The sequence below is a fragment of the Pseudophryne corroboree genome, chromosome 11, assembly GCF_028390025.1.
Source record: "Pseudophryne corroboree isolate aPseCor3 chromosome 11, aPseCor3.hap2, whole genome shotgun sequence".
NCBI lineage: Eukaryota > Metazoa > Chordata > Amphibia > Anura > Myobatrachidae > Pseudophryne > Pseudophryne corroboree.
In genome coordinates, this window is record NC_086454.1 from 2,590,019 (window position 1) to 2,616,663 (window position 26,645).

The window sequence follows — 26,645 nt, forward strand, 5'->3', positions numbered from 1 at the left end:
CCATAATACATCTATTACACCCTATACAGACATAGGACACTACACCCCCAACATGACCTGACCACTGAACATAATACATCTATTACACCCTATACAGACATAGGACACTACACCCCCAACATGACCTGACCACTGGCCATGACCATAATACATCTATTACACCCTATACAGACATAGGACACTACACCTCCAACATGACCCGACCACTGGCCATGACCATTATACATCTATTACACCCTATACAGACATAGGACACTACACCCCCAACATGACCTGACCACTGGCCATGACCATAATACATCTATTACACTCTATACAGACATAGGACACTACACCCCCAACATGACCTGACCACTGAACATAATAAATCTATTACACCCTATACAGACATAGGACACTACACCCCCAACATGACCTGACCACTGGCCATGACCATAATACATCTATTACACCCTATACAGACATAGGACACTACACCCCCAACATGACCCGACCACTGGCCATGACCATTATACATCTATTACACCCTATACAGACATAGGACACTACACCCCCAACATGACCTGACCACTGGCCATGACCATAATACATCTATTACACTCTATACAGACATAGGACACTACACCCCCAACATGACCTGACCACTGACCATGACCATAATACATCTATTACACTCTATACAGACATAGGACACTACACCCCCAACATGACCTGACCACTGGCCATGACCATAATACATCTATTACACTCTATATAGACACAGGACTCTACACCACCAACATGACCTGACCATAATACATCTATTACACCTTATACAGACATGGTGCACTACACCCCCAACATGTCCTGACCACTGACCATAACCATAATACATCTGTTCCACCCTATACAGACACAGGGCACTACACCCCAACATGACCTGACCACTGGCCATGACCATAATACACCTATTACACCCTATACAGACATAGGACACTACACCCCCAACATGACCTGACCACTGGCCGTGACCATAATACATCTATTACACCCTATACAGACATAGGACACTATACCCCCAACATGACCTGACCACTGGCCATGACCATAATACATCTATTACACCCTATACAGACATAGGATACTACACCCCCAACATGACCTGACCACTGGCCGTGACCATAATACATTTATTACACCCTATACAGACATAGGACACTACACCCCCAACATGACCTGACCACTGACCATAATACATCTATTACACCCTATACAGACATAGGACACTACACCCCCAACATGACCTGACCACTGGCCGTGACCATAATACATCTATTACACCCTATACAGACATAGGACACTACACCCCCAACATGACCTGACCACTGGCCATGACCATAATACATTTATTACACCCTATACAGACATAGGACACTACACCCCCAACATGACCTGACCACTGACCATAATACATCTATTACACCCTATACAGACATAGGACACTACACCCCCAACATGACCTGACCACTGGCCATGAACATAATACATCTATTACACTCTATACAGACATAGGACACTACACACCCAACATGACCTGACCACTGGCCATGACCATAATACATCTATTACACTCTATACAGACATAGGACACTACACCCCCAACATGACCTGACCACTGGCCATGAACATAATACATCTATTACACCCTATACAGACACAGGACACTACACCCCCAACATGACCTGACCACTGACCATAATACATCTATTACACCCTATACAGACATAGGACACTACACCCCCAACATGACCTGACCACTGACCATGACCATAATACATCTATTACACAATATACAGACATAGGATGCTACACCCCCAACACAAGGTAATTATGATTGTAATTTATTTTATATACTTCGTAGTCATTGTACATAGGGCAGTCACTTCTTAAATGCAGATATAGAATAAAAGTCTATGGAAATATACTGTCTGACTTTTTATTATTTATTCTAAAATGTGACCTATTAGGTCAGAAGATCTGCAGTAAACAGGAATCACTGGTTGGATGGTTCATCTTAATGCAATTACGGTACCAAATTTGCTGCTGCAACCATCTCTGAATTACCCCCATGAGGTCTATGGCTACATGTATTTTAAATAAGGTTTCTTGTGGCTAGCACAGTATATGAAACCTCTTGTAAAATTCAATACATAAACAATTCCTTAAAAATATCAGAGTCTTCTCTTCAGCAAGTAGATCTTACTAATGCCGGGGCTCATTTGCATTTGGATGTAAGTAATTTTTACATCCAGATGTACAGCACACATCCGCGCTGATGTTACTGTCTCATCTCCCTGACATGCGTTTTCAGAGGTAGGTAAGTATGGATAAACATGGTGGTGCAGCGGGAGAGAGAATGATCTCGCCTCTCAGTATTAGAGCGTAGCACACAAGCTGGTTTGGAGAGAGTTTGTAGTAGAAAAATAATAAAACATAAAAATGAGAAGAATCATTAAGGACACACAGAAGAAAATGATCTTATTCTTTAATAAAAATTTGATATGGCAAGAAAAGAAAATATTAAACTAAAACATAAATTATTAACAAGATGACTTTATGTCTGTGTACAAATCAGCGGAATCGTGTGGTGACCCCTCTGAGGTCCCCTGTGCAGCAGCACGTTTCTGATTGATGGAATTTAGGGGTAATTAGTGCGGCAGATTAATGAAGACAAGTTAAACAAGTCCTTAAATTGCTGAGGACTCTATGGAGGAAATGTGACAAATACTTTTTGTTTTCGTGGTACTTTGTTGCAGCAATTTTATACTGTTCCCAGTGGTGGGACAGACCGAGCCGTAACAGCAATACACATGTGATGTCAGTGGGATGAGTCTCGTGATGTCAGCGTGATGATTTCACAAGTGGCGCAGCTGTCAAAGAGAGAGGAACTGGGGCACAGGTGCATTGTGGGAGAGAGCAGAGAAGATATTGGCCCTCATTCCGAGTTGTTCGCTCGCAAGCTGCTTTTAGCAGCTTTACACATGCTAAGCCGCCGCCTACTGGGAGTGAAGCTTAGGTTCTTAAAATTGCGAACGAAAGATTCGCAATATTGCGAAAAGACATCTCTGTGCAGTTTCTGAGTAGCTCGAGACTTACTCTGCCAGTGCGATCAGTTCAGTGCTTGTCGTTCCTGGTTTGACGTCACAAACACACCCAGCGTTCGTCCAGACACTCCTCCGTTTCTCCAGCCACTCCCGCGTTTTTCCCAGAAACGGCAGCGTTTTTCCCCACACGCCCATAAAACGGCCTGTTTCCGCCCAGAAACACCCACTTCCTGTCAATCACATTACGATCACCAGAACGAAGAAAAAACCGTGAGTAAAATTCCTAACTGCATAGCAAATCTACTTGGCGCAGTCGCAGTGCGAACATTGCGCATGTGCACTAAGCGGAAAATCGCTGCGATGCGAAGAAATTTACAGAGCGAACAACTCGGAATGACCCCCATTGTTCCTCTCTGCTCTCTCCCACCTATAACGCTATATATATATATATATATATATATATATATATATATACACATACATATAGTAATGGTGTTATATTTAGAAGAAAAAAATGTTTGGAGAAGATTTTCACCTCTCCATAAATCCTGATCATCTCCCGCTGAGTCCTCTGGGCGCTACATCAGGAAGACAAGCGCAATGATAACGGATATCTGTAATTTCACCACAGGTTTCTTTTTCTTGTTTTTATTGTTCAGACAGAGAGAAGAGATTTATTTGTCGCCATGAAAACTGCCGGAGAAAATACATTTTTAGGTTTACTAAAGGGAGCCCTAATAAATGTCAAAGGGGGTGATGTATCAAGCTTTGGAGAGAGATAAAGGGGAGTCTAGCGCAGTGATTCTGGCTGCTTTTGGTAACTTCTCCACTTTATCGTCTTTCTCCAAGGCTTGAAACATCTCCCCTTTTAGTAATTTAGGAACATAGAGTTCTATGTACTAAGCCTTGGAGAGAGATAAAGTGAAGAGAGAAAAAGCACCAGCCAATCAGCTCCTAGCTCCTAGTTGCCATGTTACAGACTGTGTTTAGAAAATGACTGCCTCATTATCACTGCCTCCATACCTCATTATCACTGCCTCCATACCTCATTATCACTGCCTCCATACCTCATTATCACTGCCTCCATACCTCATTATCACTGCCTCCCTGCCTCATTATCACTGCCTCCATACCTCATTATCATCCGCCTCCCTGCCTCATGATCACCGCCTCCATACCTCATTATCACCGCCTCCATACCTCATTATCACTGCCTCCCTGCCTCATTATCACTGCCTCCATACCTCATTATCACTGCCTCCATACCTCATTATCATCCGCCTCCCTGCCTCATTATCACCGCCTCCATACCTCATTATCACTGCCTCCATACCTCATTATCACTGCCTCCATACCTCATTATCACTGCCTCCCTGCCTCATTATCACTGCCTCCATACCTCATTATCATCCGCCTCCCTGCCTCATTATCACCGCCTCCATACCTCATTATCACTGCCTCCATACCTCATTATCACTGCCTCCATACCTCATTATCATCCGCCTCCCTGTCTCATTATCACCGCCTCCCTGCCTCATTATCACCGTCTCCCTGCCTCATTATCACTGCCTCCATACCTCATTATCATCCGCCTCCCTGCCTCATTATCATCCGCCTCCCTGCCTCATTATCACCGCCTCCACACCTCATTATCACTGCCTCCATACCTCATTATCACTGCCTCCATACCTCATTATCATCCACCTCCTTGCCTCATTATCACCGTCTCCCTGCCTCATTATCACTGCCTCCATACCTCATTATCATCCACCGCCCTGCCTCATTATCACCGCCTCGCTGCCTCATTATCACTGCCTCCCTACCTCATTATCACTGCCTCCCTGCCTCATTATCACCGCCTCCCTGCCTCATTATCACTGCCTCCATACCTCATTATCATCCACCTCCTTGCCTCATTATCATCCGTCTCCCTGCCTCATTATCACTGCATCCCTGCCTCATTATCACTGCCTCCCTGCCTCATTATCACTGCCTCCCTGCCTCATTATCACTGCCTCCACCTCATTATCACTGCATCCCTGCCTCATTATCACTGCCTCCCTGCATCATTATCACTGCCTCCATACCTCATTATCATCCACCTCCCTGCCTCATTATCACTGCCTCCATACCTCATTATCATCCACCTCCCTGCCTCATTATCACTGCCTCCATACCTCATTATCGTCCACCTTCCTGCCTCATTATCACCGCCTCCCTGCCTCATTATCACTGCCTCCATACCTCATTATCATCCGCCTCCCTGCCTCATTATCATCCGCCTCCCTACCTCATTATCATTGCCTCCCTGCCTCATTATCACTGCCACCATACCTCATTATCATCTGCCTCCCTGCCTCATTATCACCGCCTCCCTGCCTCATTATCACTGCCTCCATACCTCATTATCACTGCCTCCATACCTCATTATCACCGTCTCCCTGCCTCATTATCACCGCCTCCCTGCCTCATTATCACTGCCACCATACCTCATTATCACTGCGTCCCTGCCTCATTATCACCGCCTCCATACCTCATTATCACTGCCTCCATACCTCATTATCATCCGCCTCCCTGCCTCATTATCACCGCCTCCCTGCCTCATTATCACTGCCTCCCTGCCTCATTATCACCGCCTCCCTGCCTCATTATCACTGCCTCCATACCTCATTATCATCCACCTCCTTGCCTCTTTATCATCCACCTCCTTGCCTCATTATCATCCACCTCCCTGCCTCATTATCATCCGCCTCCCTACCTCATTATCACCGCCTCCCTGCCTCATTATCACTGCCTCCATACCTCATTATCGTCCACCTCCCTGCCTCATTATCACCGCCTCCCTGCCTCATTATCACTGCCTCCATACCTCATTATCATCCGCCTCCCTGCCTCATTATCATCCGCCTCCCTGCCTCATTATCACCGCCTCCATGCCTCATTATCACCGCCTCCCTGCCTCATTATCACCGCCTCCATACCTCATTATCATCCACCTCCCTGCCTCATTATCATTGCCTCCCTGCCTCATTATCACCGCCTCCCTGCCTCATTATCACTGCCTCCATACCTCATTATCACCGCCTCCATACCTCATTATCACCGCCTCCATACCTCATTATCACCGTCTCCCTGCCTCATTATCACCGCCTCCCTGCCTCATTATCACTGCCACCATACCTCATTATCACTGCATCCCTGCCTCATTATCACCGCCTCCCTGCCTCATTATCACTGCCTCCATACCTCATTATCATCCGCCTCCCTGCCTCATTATCACCGCCTCCCTGCCTCATTATCACTGCCTCCCTGCCTCATTATCACCGCCTCCCTGCCTCATTATCACTGCCTCCATACCTCATTATCATCCACCTCCTTGCCTCATTATCACCGTCTCCCTGCCTCATTATCACCGCCTCCCTGCCTCATTATCACTGCCTCCATACCTCATTATCATCCGCCTCCCTGCCTCATTATCACCGCCTCGCTGCCTCATTATCACTGCCTCCCTACCTCATTATCACTGCCTCCATACCTCATTATCACTGCCTCCCTGCCTCATTATCACTGCCTCCATACCTCATTATCATCCACCTCCCTGCCTCATTATCACCGCCTCCCTGCCTCATTATCACTGCCTCCCTGCCTCATTATCATCCACCTCCTTGCCTCATTATCACCGTCTCACTGCCTCATTATCACTGCCTCCCTGCCTCATTATCACTGCCTCCATACCTCATTATCATCCGCCTCCCTACCTCATTATCACCGCCTCCCTGCCTCATTATCATCCACCTCCCTGCCTCATTATCACCGCCTCCCTGCCTCATTATCACCGCCTCCCTGCCTCATTATCACTGACTCCATACCTCATTATCATCCGCCTCCCTGCCTCATTATCACCGCCTCCATACCTCATTATCGTCCACTTCCCTGCCTCATTATCACCGCCTCACTGCCTCATTATCACTGCCTCCATACCTCATTATCACTGCCTCCATACCTCATTATCACTGCCTCCATGCCTCATTATCACTGCCTCCATACCTCATTATCATCCACCTCCCTGCCTCATTATCACCGCCTCCCTGCCTCATTATCACCGCCTCCCTGCCTCATTATCATCCACCTCCTTGCCTCATTATCACCGTCTCCCTGCCTCATTATGACTGCCTCCCTGCCTCATTATCACTGCCTCCATGCCTCATTATCACTGCCTCCATACCTCATTATCATCCGCCTCCCTACCTCTTTATCACCGCCTCATTATCATCCACCTCCCTGCCTCATTATCACTGCCTCCATACCTCATTATCATCCGCCTCCCTGCCTCATTATCACCGTCTCCCTGCCTCATCACCACATCCCTACCTCATTATCAAGGAGTCGCAGAGAGCCCAACTGAGAACACTAGTGGCTGCCGATGCTGTGACAACTGAGCACACTAGTGGCTGCCGATGCTGTGACAACTGAGCACACTAGTGGCTGCCGATGCTGTGACAACTGAGCACACTAGTGGCTGCCGATGCTGTGACAACTGATCACACTAGTGGCTGATGATGCTGTGACAACTGATTACACTAGTGGCTGCCGATGCTGTGACAACTGAGCACACTAGTGGCTGATGATGCTGTGACAACTGATTACACTAGTGGCTGCCGATGCTGTGACAGCTGAGCACACTAGTGGCTGCCGATGCTGTGACAACTGAGCACACTAGTGGCTGCCGATGCTGTGACACCTGAGCACACTAGTGGCTGCCTATGCTGTGACAACTGAGCACACTAGTGGCTGCCGATGCTGTGACAACTGAGAACACTAGTGGCTGCCGATGCTGTGACACCTGAGCACACTAGTGGCTGCCTATGCTGTGACAACTGAGCACACTAGTGGCTGCCGATGCTGTGACAACTGAGAACACTAGTGGCTGCTGATGCTGTGACAACTGAGAACACTAGTGGCTGCCGATGCTGTGATAACTGAGCACACTAGTGGCTGCCTATGCTGTGATAACTGAGCACACTAGTGGCTGCCAATGCTGTGACAACTGAGCACACTAGTGGCTGCCGATGCTGTGACAACTGAGCACACTAGTGGCTGCCGATGCTGTGACAGCTGAGCACACTAGTGGCTGCCTACGCTGTGACAACTGAGCACACTAGTGACTGCCGATGCTGTGACAACTGAGCACACTAGTGGCTGCCGATGCTGTGACAACTGAGCACACTAGTGGCTGCCGATGCTGTGACAACTGAGCACACTAGTGGCTGCCGATGCTGTGACAACTGAGCACACTAGTGGCTGACGATGCTGTGACAGCTGAGCACACTAGTGGCTGACGATGCTGTGACAGCTGAGCACACTAGTGGCTGCCTATGCTGTGACAGCTGAGCACACTAGTGGCTGCCGATGCTGTGACAGCTGAGCACACTAGTGGCTGCCGATGCTGTGACAACTGAGCACACTAGTGGCTGCCGATGCTGTGACAACTGAGCACACTAGTGGCTGCTGATGCTGTGACAACTGAGCACACTAGTGGCTGCCGATGCTGTGACAGCTGAGCACACTAGTGGCTGCCAATGCTGTGACAACTGAGCACACTAGTGGCTGCCAATGCTGTGACAACGGAGTACACTAGTGGCTGCCGATGCTGTAACAACTGAGCACACTAGTGGCTGCCTATGCTGTGACAACTGAGCACACTAGTGGCTGGCGATGCTGTGACAACTGAGCACACTAGTGGCTGCCAATGCTGTGACAACGGAGTACACTAGTGGCTGCCGATGCTGTGACAGCTGAGCACACTAGTGGCTGCTGATGCTGTGACAACTGAGCACACTAGTGGCTGCCAATGCTGTGACAGCTGAGCACACTAGTGGCTGGCGATGCTGTAACAACTGAGCACACTAGTGGCTGCCTATGCTGTGACAGCTGAGCACACTAGTGGCTTCCAATGCTGTGACAACTGAGCACACTAGTGGCTGCCAATGCTGTGACAACGGAGTACACTAGTGGCTGCCAATGCTGTGACAACGGAGCACACTAGTGGCTGCCAATGCTGTAACAACTGAGCACACTAGTGGCTGCCGATGCTGTGACAACTGAGCACACTAGTGGCTGCCTATGCTGTGACAACTGAGCACACTAGTGGCTGCCGATGCTGTGACACTGAGCACACTAGTGGCTGCTGATGCTGTGACAACTGATCACACTAGTGGCTGCTGATGCTGTGACAACTGAGCACACTAGTGGCTGCTGATGCTGTGACAACTGAGCACACTAGTGGCTGATGATGCTGTGACAACTGAGCACACTAGTGGCTGATGATGCTGTGACAACTGAGCACACTAGTGGCTGCCGATGCTGTGACAACTGAGCACACTAGTGGCTGATGATGCTGTGACAACGGAGTACACTAGTGGCTGCCGATGCTGTGACAACTGAGCACACTAGTGGCTGCTGATGCTGTGACAACTGAGCACACTAGTGGCTGCTGATGCTGTGACAACTGAGCACACTAGTGGCTGCCGATGCTGTGACAACGGAGTACACTAGTGGCTGCTGATGCTCTAACAACTGAGCACAGTAGTGGCTGCCGATGCTGTAACAACTGAGCACACTAGTGGCTGCAGATGCTGTGATAACTAAGCACACTAGTGGCTGCTGATGCTGTGACAACTGAGCACACTAGTGGCTGCTGATGCTGTGATAACTAAGCACACTAGTGGCTGCTGATGCTGTGACAACTGAGCACACTAGTGGCTGCTGATGCTGTGACAACTGAGCACACTAGTGGCTGCAGATGCTGTGATAACTGAGCACACTAGTGGCTGCAGATGCTGTGATAACTAAGCACACTAGTGGCTGCTGATGCTGTGATAACTGAGCACACTAGTGGCTGCTGATGCTGTGATAACTGAGCACACTAGTGGCTGCCGATGCTGTGACAACTGAGCACACTAGTGGCTGCAGATGCTGTGACAACTGAGCACATTAGTGGCTGCCGATGCTGTGACAACTGAGCATGCGTACTGGGCCCCAGGTGGGAGCCTAGGTTGTGTTATAGATTTTCTACTAATGGGTACATTCACCTTTTTGGGAAGATTATCACTGGCTCTAGGTCCTTTGCTTCTTAGAGTAGTTGTTGTATTTCAGTCTACAATGTGTATATAATTATATATAAAGTTGACAACACAATGATAAAACAATTATTCTGATTCGGATGCGTGGAGGCGGGCAGGACACTCCGCCCGCCCGGGATGGCTCCTGGTCTGGTCGTGCTGCAGCGCCACATTCTCTAGCAATCATCTATCGTCTGCCGCGCAGCGAAGCCTCTCACAGCCTCAGCCCAGTGGTCACACAGCTCTGCGCGGGCCGAGGGCTAACGAGGCAAGGTGTTGATTATAGGAGCTCGTTTTAATTTGGCCGTGCTAATACTGATTTGGGGACGAGCTTCCGAGGTTCTGTAAAACGACAGCTCTGTCATCCAGTGATTACGACCACCTGTCCCTTAGAGCAGACCCTGATTTATAGAGTGCCACGTTTTAATAAAAAACACACACCTCCCCACTAGCTGCATTAAGAGATTTCAAGCAACACAGGCTGGCCCGGCCGTAAATTTCCCTCTCAAGTAATAACTCAGGCCTAAGCCCCGCAGTCTCCAAATTATTTTTTTTTGTAGATGGCGAATGTCCAAATAAGGTTATGTACCAGCACCCCTGCGGCGAACGCTGGGCAACCAGCATTAACCCTTGCAGCGACACATTTCACGCTGGACACCAGAACATGCTTAATCCTTAGTCTATATTCTAAGCCAGAGGTTCCCAAACGCGTTCCTCAAGGCAACCCAACGGTCCAGGTTTTAAATGTACCATGTGTGCTGAGCCATGGATATACCTAAAACCTGGACTGTTGGGGTGCCGTGAGGACCGCGTTTGGGAACTTCTGTTCTAAGATATTCACTCTGGGCCTGTCTTAGAGATAGCGGCAGCTGGGCTGACAGAAATTTTGGGGCCCAGGACTGCCATCATAGGCAGCGCCCCCTTCTGCTCCACCTGCGGTCCTCACAGCTTACGGATTTGGGTGCCAGTTGCAGGACATCAGGTGCCGCCCTTAGGCCGGGGCCACAGCAGCAGCACAGGGAAGGAGTCCGGAGCAGCAGCCATAGGAGCACAGTGCTGAAGGCATTTCAAATTTGCAGGCGGCCATGAGCCAATTTGATCTTGTGGGCAGTCAGCCAATCAGGAGCAGCCTCTGCGGCTGCTTCTGATTGGCTGTCAGTCCGCAAGCTGCGATTGGCTCATGGCCAGTGCCAAATTCAAAATGTCACAAGCACAGTCCCATTATGGCTGGATGCTGTGCACAATAATCTGGATTCCCTCGCGGCCCAGGCCCGGGTCACCAGTCCCAGCAGTCCCCCCCTAGTGATGGCTCTGGGCGGCAGTCTTGTGGGCCAAATGTACATGTAAAAGTACAGGGGTAAAACGTTCTCTTCCGGGATGTCGGTGGGACTCCGGGGGGTAAATTTACTAAGATGGGAGTTCTATTTAGTATGAGATGTTGCCCATAGCAACCAATCAGATTCTACTTCTCATTTACCTAGCCCCTTCTAGAAGATAATACCTGGAATCTGATTGGTTGCTATGAGCAACATCCCATACTAAATAGAACTCCCATCTTAGTAAATAAACCCCCTGGTGTGTTAGAGTAGCTCACTCTCCTGTATGCTGTCCTCTTCCTAGTGATATGGGGACAACAAGGGAAGATGACGATGTGATTCACAGAGAATGAGCCCAGCCCCCCACGGCTGCATCTTCCCCCAGGGTGGGGTAGGGGTAAACGTTGACGAGTATGGGGTAAAATAGAGGAATCTGCTTTTTTAATATTTCTGAATCTGCAAAAGTATAACCAGCACCAACGCCAGCCAGTGCCAGCTGCCAAACGCTCCAACGCTCTCCATACCAAGCTGCCAGTGGATATAGGGTAATAATAGGAGGAAGAATAGGCAGTTTGTATCTGGTGCACTACATGCACCAGAATAGCCTGGGCATGCTAGCATTTGGAGAACCACAAGTGACAGAATATGGGACGTTTCTCATTAACAGTCTGTCAGTGTATAGAGTCCGCTTCATGCGCCGATGAAGAGGTTGGTAGCGTACGTCTCGCTTATCGCAGGGTGTGAAACTGGGGCGGTGTAAGAGAGGAGGGGCATGTGTCCACTCCGTGAGGCCCCCTCCTCAGCGCTCGCAGGTCTCCGGAAACATGGTGCCCGCCATGTTCCCGGCAACAAATCTCTCCTGCGCATGTGCGAATCACCGGGAAAATGTCTACCACGCGCCATTTTCTGAGCGATCTCTACTGCTGCAGCAGCACAGAATCAAGACTCCGGAGAGGTAAGTCATTACACATGGGTGCAGGGTGTGCAGTGTGTGCGGCCCCCCTGGACCTGCTCTCATTATAGATACGCCTATGAAGGAGCATAAAGCTTCCCCGCACACGTAGCAGCACAGAAGCAAGACTCCGGAGAGGTAAGTCATTACACATGGGTGCAGGGTGTGCAGTGTGTGGGCCCCCCTGGACCTGCTCTCATTATAGATACGCCTATGAAGGAGCATAAAGCTTCCCCGCACACGTAGCAGCACAGAAGCAAGACTCCGGAGAGGTAAGTCGTTACACATGGGTGCAGGGTGTGCAGTGTGTGGCCCCCTGGACCTGCTCTCATTATAGATACGCCTATGAAGGAGCATAAAGCTTCCCCGCACACGTAGCAGCACAGAAGCAAGACTCCGGAGAGGTAAGTCATTACACATGGGTGCAGGGTGTGCAGTGTGGGGCCCCCTGGACCTGCTCTCATTATAGATACGCCTATGAAGGAGCATAAAGCTTCCCCGCACACGTAGCAGCACAGAAGCAAGACTCCGGAGAGGTAAGTCGTTACACATGGGTGCAGGGTGTGCAGTGTGTGGCCCCCTGGACCTGCTCTCATTATAGATACGCCTATGAAGGAGCATAAAGCTTCCCCGCACACGTAGCAGCACAGAAGCAAGACTCCGGAGAGGTAAGTCGTTACACATGGGTGCAGGGTGTGCAGTGTGTGGCCCCCCTGGACCTGCTCTCATTATAGATACGCCTAAGAAGGAGCATAAAGCTTCCCCGCACACGTAGCAGCACAGAAGCAAGACTCCGGAGAGGTAAGTCATTACACATGGGTGCAGGGTGTGCAGTGTGGAGCCCCCTGGACCTGCTCTCATTATAGATACGCCTATGAAGGAGCATAAAGCTTCCCCGCACACGTAGCAGCACAGAAGCAAGACTCCGGAGAGGTAAGTCATTACACATGGGTGCAGGGTGTGCAGTGTGTGGGGCCCCCTGGACCTGCTCTCATTATAGATACGCCTATGAAGGAGCATAAAGCTTCCCCGCACACGTAGCAGCACAGAAGCAAGACTCCGGAGAGGTAAGTCGTTACACATGGGTGCAGGGTGTGCAGTGTGTGGCCCCCTGGACCTGCTCTCATTATAGATACGCCTATGAAGGAGCATAAAGCTTCCCCGCATACGTAGCAGCACAGAAGCAAGACTCCGGAGAGGTAAGTCATTACACATGGGTGCAGGGTGTGCAGTGTGGAGCCCCCTGGACCTGCTCTCATTATAGATACGCCTATGAAGGAGCATAAAGCTTCCCCGCATACGTAGCAGCACAGAAGCAAGACTCCGGAGAGGTAAGTCATTACACATGGGTGCAGGGTGTGCAGTGTGGAGCCCCCTGGACCTGCTCTCATTATAGATACGCCTATGAAGGAGCATAAAGCTTCCCCGCACACGTAGCAGCACAGAAGCAAGACTCCGGAGAGGTAAGTCATTACACATGGGTGCAGGGTGTGCAGTGTGTGGCCCCCTGGACCTGCTCTCATTATAGATACGCCTATGAAGGAGCATAAAGCTCTCCCGCACACGTAGCAGCACAGAAGCAAGACTCCGGAGAGGTAAGTCGTTACACATGGGTGCAGGGTGTGCAGTGTGTGAGGCCCCCTGGACCTGCTCTCATTATAGATACGCCTATGAAGGAGCATAAAGCTTCCCCGCACACGTAGCAGCACAGAAGCAAGACTCCGGAGAGGTAAGTCGTTACACATGGGTGCAGGGTGTGCAGTGTGTGGCCCCCCTGGACCTGCTCTCATTATAGATACGCCTATGAAGGAGCATAAAGCTTCCCCGCACACGTAGCAGCACAGAAGCAAGACTCCGGAGAGGTAAGTCGTTACACATGGGTGCAGGGTGTGCAGTGTGGAGCCCCCTGGACCTGCTCTCATTATAGATACGCCTAAGAAGGAGCATAAAGCTTCCCCGCACACGTAGCAGCACAGAAGCAAGACTCCGGAGAGGTAAGTCGTTACACATGGGTGCAGGGTGTGCAGTGTGGAGCCCCCTGGACCTGCTCTCATTATAGATACGCCTATGAAGGAGCATAAAGCTCTCCCGCACACGTAGCAGCACAGAAGCAAGACTCCGGAGAGGTAAGTCATTACACATGGGTGCAGGGTGTGCAGTGTGGAGCCCCCTGGACCTGCTCTCATTATAGATACGCCTATGAAGGAGCATAAAGCTCTCCCGCACACGTAGCAGCACAGAAGCAAGACTCCGGAGAGGTAAGTCATTACACATGGGTGCAGGGTGTGCAGTGTGTGGGGCCCCCTGGACCTGCTCTCATTATAGATACGCCTATGAAGGAGCATAAAGCTTCCCCGCACACGTAGCAGCACAGAAGCAAGACTCCGGAGAGGTAAGTCATTACACATGGGTGCAGGGTGTGCAGTGTGTGGCCCCCTGGACCTGCTCTCATTATAGATACGCCTATGAAGGAGCATAAAGCTTCCCCGCACACGTAGCAGCACAGAAGCAAGACTCCGGAGAGGTAAGTCATTACACATGGGTGCAGGGTGTGCAGTGTGGAGCCCCCTGGACCTGCTCTCATTATAGATACGCCTATGAAGGAGCATAAAGCTTCCCCGCACACGTAGCAGCACAGAAGCAAGACTCCGGAGAGGTAAGTCATTACACATGGGTGCAGGGTGTGCAGTGTGTGGCCCCCTGGACCTGCTCTCATTATAGATACGCCTATGAAGGAGCATAAAGCTCTCCCGCACACGTAGCAGCACAGAAGCAAGACTCCGGAGAGGTAAGTCGTTACACATGGGTGCAGGGTGTGCAGTGTGTGGCCCCCTGGACCTGCTCTCATTATAGATACGCCTATGAAGGAGCATAAAGCTTCCCCGCACACGTAGCAGCACAGAAGCAAGACTCCGGAGAGGTAAGTCGTTACACATGGGTGCAGGGTGTGCAGTGTGGAGCCCCCTGGACCTGCTCTCATTATAGATACGCCTATGAAGGAGCATAAAGCTTCCCCGCACACGTAGCAGCACAGAAGCAAGACTCCGGAGAGGTAAGTCATTACACATGGGTGCAGGGTGTGCAGTGTGCGGCCCCCCTGGACCTGCTCTCATTATAGATACGCCTATGAAGGAGCATAAAGCTTCCCCGCACACGTAGCAGCACAGAAGCAAGACTCCGGAGAGGTAAGTCATTACACATGGGTGCAGGGTGTGCAGTGTGTGGGGCCCCCTGGACCTGCTCTCATTATAGATACGCCTATGAAGGAGCATAAAGCTTCCCCGCACACGTAGCAGCACAGAAGCAAGACTCCGGAGAGGTAAGTCATTACACATGGGTGCAGGGTGTGCAGTGTGGGGCCCCCTGGACCTGCTCTCATTATAGATACGCCTATGAAGGAGCATAAAGCTTCCCCGCACACGTAGCAGCACAGAAGCAAGACTCCGGAGAGGTAAGTCGTTACACATGGGTGCAGGGTGTGCAGTGTGTGGCCCCCTGGACCTGCTCTCATTATAGATACGCCTATGAAGGAGCATAAAGCTTCCCCGCATACGTAGCAGCACAGAAGCAAGACTCCGGAGAGGTAAGTCGTTACACATGGGTGCAGGGTGTGCAGTGTGCGGCCCCCCTGGACCTGCTCTCATTATAGATACGCCTATGAAGGAGCATAAAGCTTCCCCGCACACGTAGCAGCACAGAAGCAAGACTCCGGAGAGGTAAGTCATTACACATGGGTGCAGGGTGTGCAGTGTGTGGCCCCCCTGGACCTGCTCTCATTATAGATACGCCTATGAAGGAGCATAAAGCTTCCCCGCATACGTAGCAGCACAGAAGCAAGACTCCGGAGAGGTAAGTCATTACACATGGGTGCAGGGTGTGCAGTGTGGAGCCCCCTGGACCTGCTCTCATTATAGATACGCCTATGAAGGAGCATAAAGCTCTCCCGCACACGTAGCAGCACAGAAGCAAGACTCCGGAGAGGTAAGTCATTACACATGGGTGCAGGGTGTGCAGTGTGAGGCCCCCCTGGACCTGCTCTCATTATAGATACGCCTATGAAGGAGCATAAAGCTTCCCCGCACACATAGCAGCACAGAAGCAAGACTCCGGAGAGGTAAGTCATTACACATGGGTGCAGGGTGTGCAGTGTGTGGGGCCCCCTGGACCTGCTCTCATTATAGATACGCCTATGAAGGAGCATAAAGCTTCCCCGCACACGTAGCAGCACAGAAGCAAGACTCCGGAGAGGTAAGTCATTACACATGGGTGCAGGGTGTGCAGTGTGTGGCCCCCTGGACCTGCTCTCATTATAGATACGCCTATGAAGGAGCATAACGTAGCAGCGGGCACCTGGGCACTGGGTGTGGGGGTGATGTGTAAAAGTCTTGGCGAGAGATAAAGTACAAGCCAATCAGCTCCTGTCATTTTTCACAGCCTGTAATATGGAGCTGATTGTCTGGTACTTTGTCTCTCTCCAAAGCTTAGTACATCTCCCCACTAAAGGAACACTGAAGTGTGTGAACTGCATGGGATTTCGGGTGCTTGCAGAACTAGAAGTATCAGCATGCCTCGCCACATACCTCCCAACATTCCCGAGTTTAGAGGAATGTAATTGCATCATGTGATTAGGAGGTTTGTCCTGATTTGTGGGTGGTTGTGAGGGGTGGGGCACTCCTGCCCATAGCAACTAATTAGCTGTGAGCTGTCATTATATAGAATGTGCTTGTTACATGATAACAATCAGAATGGTTGCTATGGACAACTTCATCACTTGTCCACTTTACTAGCTCTGATACATCTCCCCCATAGAATGTAAGATCTGGTGAGCAGGGCCCTCTCTCCTTGTCCTCTCGCACTGTGCCTCCTGGCATCATGCTTTGTGTGATATGCACCTTGAACAGCGACACAAGACTCTTCCTCCATCTGTGGTGGAACTACAGCTGCCAGCATGCCTAGATCTGAGGATACACATGTTTAATTGAGAAGCATATTTGATGAAGTAACACTGACTTGTGGTTTGCCAACACTGTATAATTTTCCATCTAACATCAACAAATATTTGATTTACTGGTAATCTGTAGATATTAACATCATTTTAATTACTTGCAAATCGTATTTCTTTCTGCAAACTTCACTGCTCTCTCATACAGCCACCACTCCTCCCCCTATTCTCATTACACTACCAGTTTACACACCATCCACACTATGGCCAGGCTGGCAACCCCCCTTACTCATTGTCCTTCTATTCCTTTATTCTGTCCCCTGTTACCACCTCTATCCCTCTCTCACAGTCTCCTACATCTCATCCTCCCTCCTCTCCTCTGTCTGCCTCCCTACCCCTCTTCTGTTTCCCCATTGCAATTCACTTCTGCCCCTTCACACCACTTATACCCCACCGCTCAACCCTACTCTTTCCCTCCTCTGCCTGTCTCCTCACATCTCCTCCACCAGTATCAAACTGCACTCCCTCCCTGTTTCACGCATGCAGTCTCCGTTCCTAGCCAAGGCCCCAGCACCATCATCACACCCTCTTTATCTTCTCCTTCCAAATTACTCCTACCTCAACGCTACAGCAATCCTGATAATCTCATTCACATCTCTCCCACAAACTCATACCCCCTATCTTGTGCACTCTGGAATGCCCGATCTATTTGCAACAAACTGACCCCCACTCATGACCTTTTCATTTCCAACTCCCTGCACCTCCTGGCCATTACAGAAACCTGGATTACTCCTCATGACACCACTTCTCCTGCTGCTCTCTCTGCTGGGGGCCTCACATTCTCACACACACCCCGACCCGGGGGTCGCCATGGGGGTGGTGTTGGGATCCTTTTACCCTCAAGCTACACATACCAACTTATACCTCCAGAACCTTCTCTTACATTCTCTACATTTGAGGTCCATGCATTACGCCTCTACCAACCAACTAATCTTCGAGTTGCTGTAATTTACCGTCCACCTGGCATTTCCTCCAAATTCCTTGACAACTTTGCTTCCTGGCTACCTCACTTCCTCTCTTCTGACATTCCCTCCATTATTCTAGGTGATTTCAACATCCCTATCGATAACCCCACAAAATCACCTGCCTCTAAACTCCTTAACCTCACCTCTTCACTTGGTCTCTCCCAGTGGACCACCTCACCCTCCCATGTGAACGGGAGCTCACTGGATCTGGTTTTCACTCACCGCTGTGATATTTCTGATTTCTCCAATTCCCCTTTTCCCCTCTCTGACCACCATTTGCTCTCTTTCAACTTATCTATCTCTGCTTCCCCATCTCTCCCTCCTAAGGCTACCATCACGAAGCGTAACATTGAGGCTATTGACACCTCATCCCTGTCCTCCCTGTTTGACTCCCTTCTCTCTCCTCTTCTCTCTCTCACATGCCTTGAACAAGCCACATCCCTATACAATGCATCTCTTACTTCTGCCCTTGACTCTGTTGCTCCGCCAACCACTATTCACCCTCGCAGATCAACACCTCAACCCTGGCACACCAAATGCACCAGATACCTACAAAAATGCTCACGTACTGCCGAGCGACAGTGGAGGAAATCACGCTCTAAAGCAGACTTCCTCCATTTCAAATTCATGCTCTCATCCTTCAGTACTGCCCTTTCCCTTGCTAAACAATCATACTTCAAAATCCTCATTTCTACACAGTCTTCCAACCCCCGGCGCCTCTTTGCCACTGTTAACTCCCTCCTCTGCCCACCACCACCTCCTCTCCCTTCCTCATTGTCTGCTCTTGACTTTGCCACTTATTTCACATCCAAGATTGACTCCATACGTCAGGATATCACTTCCCACCAGACCAGCAACCAGCCACCACCCATCCCTTGCCACCCCTCCCCTTCCCTCTTACCAACTCTGACATCTTTCTCCCATGTATCTGGCGAGGAAGTCATGGCCCTCATCCGTTCCTCCCCCCCCACAACCTCCCCGCTCGACCCTATCCCCTCCCACCTCCTCCGTTACCTCTTCCCTTCTGCCTGTTCCCATCTTGCCCACCTTCTCAATCTCTCCCTTTCATCAGGCACTGTCCCCTCTGCCTTCAAGCATGCTCTTGTCTCCCCTATTCTTAAAAAACCTACCCTTGATCCTAACACTCTCTCCAACTATCGACCCATCTCTCTCCTCCCCTTTGCCTCCAAACTTCTTGAGCGTATTGTCTATAATCGCCTCACTGCCTTTCTTTCCTCTCACTCACTGCTTGACCCATTCCAGTCTGGTTTCCGTTCTCTCCACTCCACTGAAACTGCCCTCACAAAAGTCTGCAATGACCTCCATGCAGCCAAATCTAAGGGCCACTACTCTCTGCTTATTCTTCTTGACCTCTCTGCTGCTTTTGACACTGTGGACCATCCTCTCCTTCTGCAAATCCTTCACTCTCTTGGTCTGCGTGATACTGCCCTCTCCTGGCTGTCCTCCTACCTCTCTGATCGTTCCTTCTCTGTCTCCTCTCATGATGCTACCTCCCCCCCACTTCCACTAACTGTTGGTGTCCCCCAAGGCTCTGTTCTTGGTCCTCTCCTTTTCTCTCTCTATACGTCCTCTTTAGGTGAACTCATTAGTTCTTTTAACTTCCAATATCACCTCTATGCTGATGACACTCAAATCTACCTCTCCTCCCCTGATCTCTCCACGGCTCTCCTCACTCGTACCTCAAACTGTCTTTCTGCTATCTCTTCCTGGATGTCTCAGCGCTTTCTTAAACTCAACATGTCTAAGACTGAGCTGATCATCTTCCCACCCTCCCGCACAGCCTCACCTCCCACAATCTCATTATCCATTGATGGCGCAACTATCTCCCCTAGCCCCCAAGTACGCTGTCTTGGCGTAATCCTTGACTCCTCCCTCTCCTTCAAACCACACATTCAGCACCTCTCACAAACCTGTCATTTTCATCTCAAAAACATTTCTAGAATCAGACCTTTTCTCACACAGGATGCCACTAAGATCATTATTCACTCACTGATTATTTCCAGACTGGACTACTGTAATCTCCTCTTAACTGGCCTCCCTGACAATCACCTCTCTCCACTCCAATCTATCCTCAATGCTGCTGCCCGGCTCATCTTCCTCACCAAACGCACTACGTCTACCTCCCCCCTCCTACAGGCCCTCCACTGGCTTCCCTTCCCTTTCAGAATCCAATTCAAACTTCTCACACTCACTTACAAAGCACTCACCCACTCCTCTCCCATCTACATCTCTGACCTTATCTCCCTTTACTCTCCCACCCGTCCTCTTCGCTCTGCTAATGCACGCCGTCTCTCCTGTCTTCTGATTACTTCCTCCCACTCCTATCTCCAAGATTTTTCACGTGCTGCTCCATTTCTCTGGAATTCTTTACCTCTCCCCCTCAGACTCTCCACCTCTCTACAAAACTTCAAACGGGCTCTTAAGACCCATTTCTTTACCAAACGTAGCCAAATCTCAACATAACCCTCTGTTCCACGCTCTCTATGTACCCCATCTGTGTCATCCCTGTCTGTCTACCCCTCCCCTTAGAATGTAAGCTCTCACGAGTAGGGCCCTCTTCCCTCATGTGCTTATACTTTTCTTACTTTAATAATCCTCAACCGCCCAGATCCCACAGTTTTTTGACCACCTGGAACTTATCTCTATGTTTACTGGTGTAGTTATGCTTAGCTGCCCTGTACTTGTCCTATATTGTATTCAACTGTAAGTCACTGTTTTCCTATTTTTTATGTGCATTTGTACTCTGTAATCGGGCGCTGCGGAACCCTTGTGGCGCCATATAAATAAAGGATAATAATAATAATAATAATAAATACACGTGAGCAGTAGAGAAAGCCACCGCTAGGACCACTCTCCGGGAGAGAGCAGACATCAGGCACACCTTGCTGTCCCCCCGCGCCTGAGAACAGGTTAATACATCACAGATGAAACGGCCGGAGAACATTTCTGTCAAATCTTTTATAAACCCAGTGGATTTGGCGGCCGGCTCTGCTGTTCCCCCAATGTCACGTTCTCCTTTGGTCTTCTTTCACCCCTGTATGAAACAGCAAGTCTGAGCGATCCATCACCGCAGCCTGACTCTACAGGGAGAGGCCTGACTAAGTAGCAGTGGCTACGGGAGAGGTACCCAGCAGGCCCATAAATCAGGGAATTGCCTCCTTAACCTTCCTAATTAACCTCTCCCTCTGACGGTAAGAGGTGTGACACGCCGCTGCAATGGATTAGGCCTCCAGGAATTTATGAGGTTCAGGAAGAAGGAGAGAGGCGTGTAGGCCTGGTGCTATAGGCTCAGAGATTCGGCTCCGAACACTATGGGCCGAATTTACAGACGCACACAAAGCGCAAGTTCACTCAGATTATGCGCTACTGTGCGGGCAGACACTGATAGTGAGCATCAGTGCATGGTCATACGCATGGATGTACACCGGCGAGGGCGTGTAGCGGAATTTGCAAAGACATAGCCACGCCCATATCTACATCCGCCTCTGAGTCATCCTCAGGCCCGTCACTAGGTGTGTGCGGAGGGGGCACCGCACATAGCGCTGCAGGGTAGGGGGCGATGTTGGCGGCATTTGGCAATTATCTGTTTTAATTACTTTCACTTGCAGCTTCCCGCCTTTTAGAAGCCCAGCATCTCCTGACCGTCCCTGTCTCCTACCCTGACCCCTTCTGTCGCTAATACCTATACAACATTCATCAACTCAGCTTGACATTTCTTTGTTATTCAGTCACACTGTCCTTTATTACGTTTCATTATGCTGACATACCCGGGATTCTAACCCATTGCCTTCCGCATTGCAGTCAGACACTCTATTCATTGCGCTATCTGCCCTTACATAGAAGGTAGATCATTCTAAGCTAGAGAATTCTATTTGAAGCTTACTTCTATGTAGTGTGCATCCACACAGCCAATCTCTTGCAGCCACACACTACATAGATCTGCTCAGCTACAATGATGATTATTTTTTTTTACAAAGTATCAGTAGCTTCATATAGTGTTCATAGTTGTTATACAGCATCAAATAGCTCAATGAGCAGGGTGTGTGATTAGAATGCAGCAGGTTATAGGTGTGAATCCTGGGTATGGCAGTATATTAAAATGTGTTACTTAATACAGGGTATTGTAACTGAATAACACAGAGCTCTCAAGTTAATTTCATGACTGTGGTATAAAGAGGATTTGTGTCCAAATGTATTTTCTTCCAGTGGTCTATAAATGTGTATTATTAACAGTATATATATATATATATATATATATATATATATATATATATATATATTTATATAATGTGGGAAGGGGTATCATGGCATGGGCTTTCTGTGAGATCAGTCTTGTCATGCCCCTTCCCCAGGAGGCATGCGCCTTATGTCCCCATTGGAAAAGTGGGGGGAGGGCACCAATTCTCTCTCTGGCATAGGGCACCAAAGAGTCTATTTCCGGCTCTGGTCATCCCTGTACGCTGTTACTCTGCAGCAGAAGGGAACTGTCCATCATTTGGTCGCACGTCTCACCGTCCCTCTTCTGATCCAAGTTGTCCCTCTTCATACAGCTTACTTACTGACATTCATGATGTCGCCTCTCGGAACACTCCGGGACCAGCTCATCCAACACATGATACAGGTCAGGCTGGACATTATAGGAGGGAGCAATGGTGCCCACAGAGGAACTGTGCCCCCAGTATTATCTAGCAGCCATGTTCTCCACCAGCTGGAGGCCAATACTAGCGCCTTATAAATAAAATGTAATAATAATAATAATAGCGTCAGTCCTGGCCAGAAGTCCCATCATGGACTTACACCAGACACTGGGGGATGCGTTTAATTTGACGTCGGAATCCCAACAGCCGACAATGCCGCCAGCAGGAATCCCGGCGCACCAGTACTATTCCCACATGGGGACTCTTAGCGCTCGCGCCGCTGCCGGCATTCTGGTGGGCGGGATGCCGCTGTGGGGATATTGACAGCCGATATCCCGGCCGCTGGTAAATCATACTGAATCCGACATTGGTACTGGCCCATGTACTTCAGAAAGATAAGGCCTGTAGAACTGACTTGCGGGTCTTCTTGCCTTATGACAGCCGCCTTTCCCTTAAAGCTAGTCACGCTTACCGGTACTTGGATGCTCTCAGGACTTACACTACTAGCAGTAGTACAAGCTCCACCTCTAATGACCAGGACCAACTACCGATGGAACTCAGGAGTACAAGATGCACAGGAACTGCAGAGATGCTGGGCTAAACCCAGAGAGCAGGATTCACAGGAACTGCAGAGATGCCAGGCTAAACCCAGAGAGCAGGATTCACAGGAACTGCAGAGATGCCGGCCTAAACCCAGAGAGCAGGATTCACAGGAACTGCAGAGATGCCGGGCTAAATCCAGAGAGCGGGATTCACAGGAACTGCAGAGATGCCGGGCTAAACCCAGAGAGCAAGATTCACAGGAACTGCAGAGATGCCGGGCTAAATCCAGAGAGCGGGATTCACAGGAACTGCAGAGATGCCGGGCTAAACCCAGAGGGCAGGATTCACAGGAACTGCAGAGAGGCCAGGCTAAACCCAGAGGGCAGGATTCACAGGAACTGCAGAGATGCCGGGCTAAACCCAGAGAGCAGGATTCACAGGAACTGCAGAGATGCCGGGCTAAACTCAGAGAGCAGGATTCACAGGAACTGCAGAGATGCCGGGCTAAACCCAGAGAGCAGGATTCACAAGAACTGCAGAGATGCCGGGCTAAACCCAGAGAGCAGGATTCACAGGGACTGCAGAGATGCCGGGCTAAACCCAGAGAGCAGGATTCACAAGAACTGCAGAGATGCCGGCCTAAACCCAGAGAGCAGGATTCACAGGAACTGCAGAGATGCCGGCCTAAACCCAGAGAGCAGGATTCACAGGAACTGCAGAGATGCCAGGCTAAATCCAGAGAGCGGGATTCACAGGAACTGCAGAGATGCCGGGCTAAACCCAGAGAGCAGGATTCACAAGAACTGCAGAGATGCCGGGCTAAACCCAGAGAGCAGGATTCACAGGAACTGCAGAGTTGCTGGGCTAAACCCAGAGAGCAGGATGCACAGGAACTGCAGAGTTGCTGGGCTAAACCCAGAGAGCAGGATGCACAGGAACTCCAGTGTTTGGCCTGGTTCACAGACTGATAGTGGTTTGCAGATGAACAGATGTATCAGAATGTATCATGGCTGAGCGGCCAGGAGTAGAGAGAGGTCCAGGAGAAGATGACACTGCTGTGCAGATTACAGACCTTTCTGTTTGGCGGGGTTTGTAGACTGGGAATAATACATACTTACCGACTTCTGGGCTGCTCTCTCCGGGAGAGAGCAGCCCGTCGGCTCAGCAGGGGGGGCAGGCAGTCAGGTGACGCGCGAGGGGGCGGAACGGAGGCGGAACGGGGCGGGCCGGAGGTGGAACGGGGCGTGGCTTCTGGATTGCGTCATTTAAGCCACGCCCCCACTGTGTAATGCCGCTATTACCGGCATTATACAGCAGGGGGCGTGGTTACGATGACGCGATTCAACAAGAATCGCGTCATCGCCTGCCCGGACCGCCCACTTTACTCGTTAAGTGGGCGGAGGGCAGGGGGTGACCCTCGTAAATCGGGAGACTTGCCTGCTCTTCCGGGGGGCCGGGAGGGTCACCCGTTTTTCGGGAGCCTCCCGGCCATTCCGGGAGGGTAGGCAAGTATGGAATAATAGCGGATTGTCTGAGTGTCAGAAACACTTATTGACAGGCCAGGTATGCAGATATCCTGTAGATGGTATTGCTGCGGTGCAGGTTTCAGACCTCACTACTTGAGTAGGTTTGCAGCATGGGAATGACTTGCAGATACACAAGTATGATAGGCAGGGGCGGAACTCTGGGAGGCAGTGGAGTCAGCTGCCGCCGGGCTCCTGACCTCAAGGGGGCAGATCTCCTCCATTGTCTCCAGCTGCCTGACCCTGAAGATCGTTCGCTGCGAGGAGCTTTCGTGTCAGTGACACGGAAGCAGCCTCCTAGTATATATAGAGTATATACAGAGAGCTGGCTGTGGCTACAGCTAGGGGGAGCTCCAGAACGCAGCTCCTGCCAGGCCCTTCCAGAGGAGCTGGCCGAGTGATGCTCCCTGTTCTTCCGTTGGGCTGATAGCAGCAGGTAGGCACTGGCTGCACTGTGGGGGGGTGTGTAGTTGGAAAGGGGAGGGGTGCTGGGGGGCCTTTAATAAATGTTGGCAGCACTGTGTTTTATGTGTGCATGTGTGGAAATGTGCCCTGTACTACAGGGCACATCGTTGCAGCGGCGGGTGTCCGGTGCAGGGACCAGATATTTCCCTGCACCGGACTGTCGGCGGCGACGGGCAGCGGCGCGGCAGCGTTTCAAACTTGGCGCCACTTGGGCCGCCAATGAGAAGCGCCGCCAGCGTCTTTCAAACCCGTCGCCGTCCGCGAGCCAATCGCGGCTCGCGGGGCACCAGCCAATCAGAAGTGGGCGCGGCGAGCCAATCGGCGCTCGCTGCGTCACAGGCCCCGCCCCCGGCGTCTGACGTCAGACGCCGGGCGGGAGCCGAAGACAGAAGAAGCCGCGCCGAAGAGCGGCGAAGTTAGGAGTGGCGCAAGGAGGAGGAAGACGTCGCGGAAGAAGCTCCGATGGCCGCGGAAGAGGCCAGAAGACTCCAGGCTCCGGAAAGAAGATGTCCAGTGGCGGCTGGACACGGAGAAGAGACGGCGGCGCCGCTGGCCAGGACGGGCCAGCGGCAGAAGAGCTAATCCAGGCCGAGAAGTGCTGCAGCGGTGGGAAGCAATTGAGCTGTGCAGTTCCCCACTGCAGCCTTCTCCACCGCAGGTAGGCCCTTCTAAGGTGCCCCCCCCCTCTCCTCCCTAGACCACCGGGTGTTCGGGCATTAGGCCCGTGGGCACAGTCAGGCCCTTCCGGCCTGTGGGCATTTAGTCGGGCCCTCCTGGCCCGTAGGGGCATTTAGTCGGGCCTCCTGGCCCGTGGGGGCATTTAGTCTGGCCCTCCTGGCCCGTGGGGGCATTTAGTCGGGCCCTCCTGGCCCGTGGGGGCATTTAGTCGGGCCCTCCTGGCCACGTGTAGTCGGGCCCCCCCCCCCCCCCCCCCCCGGCCCGTGGCCCTGATAGGCAGGCACTAGGCCTGAGGGTGCAGTTTGGGCACTAGGCCCATAGGAATAGTCAGGCCACAGG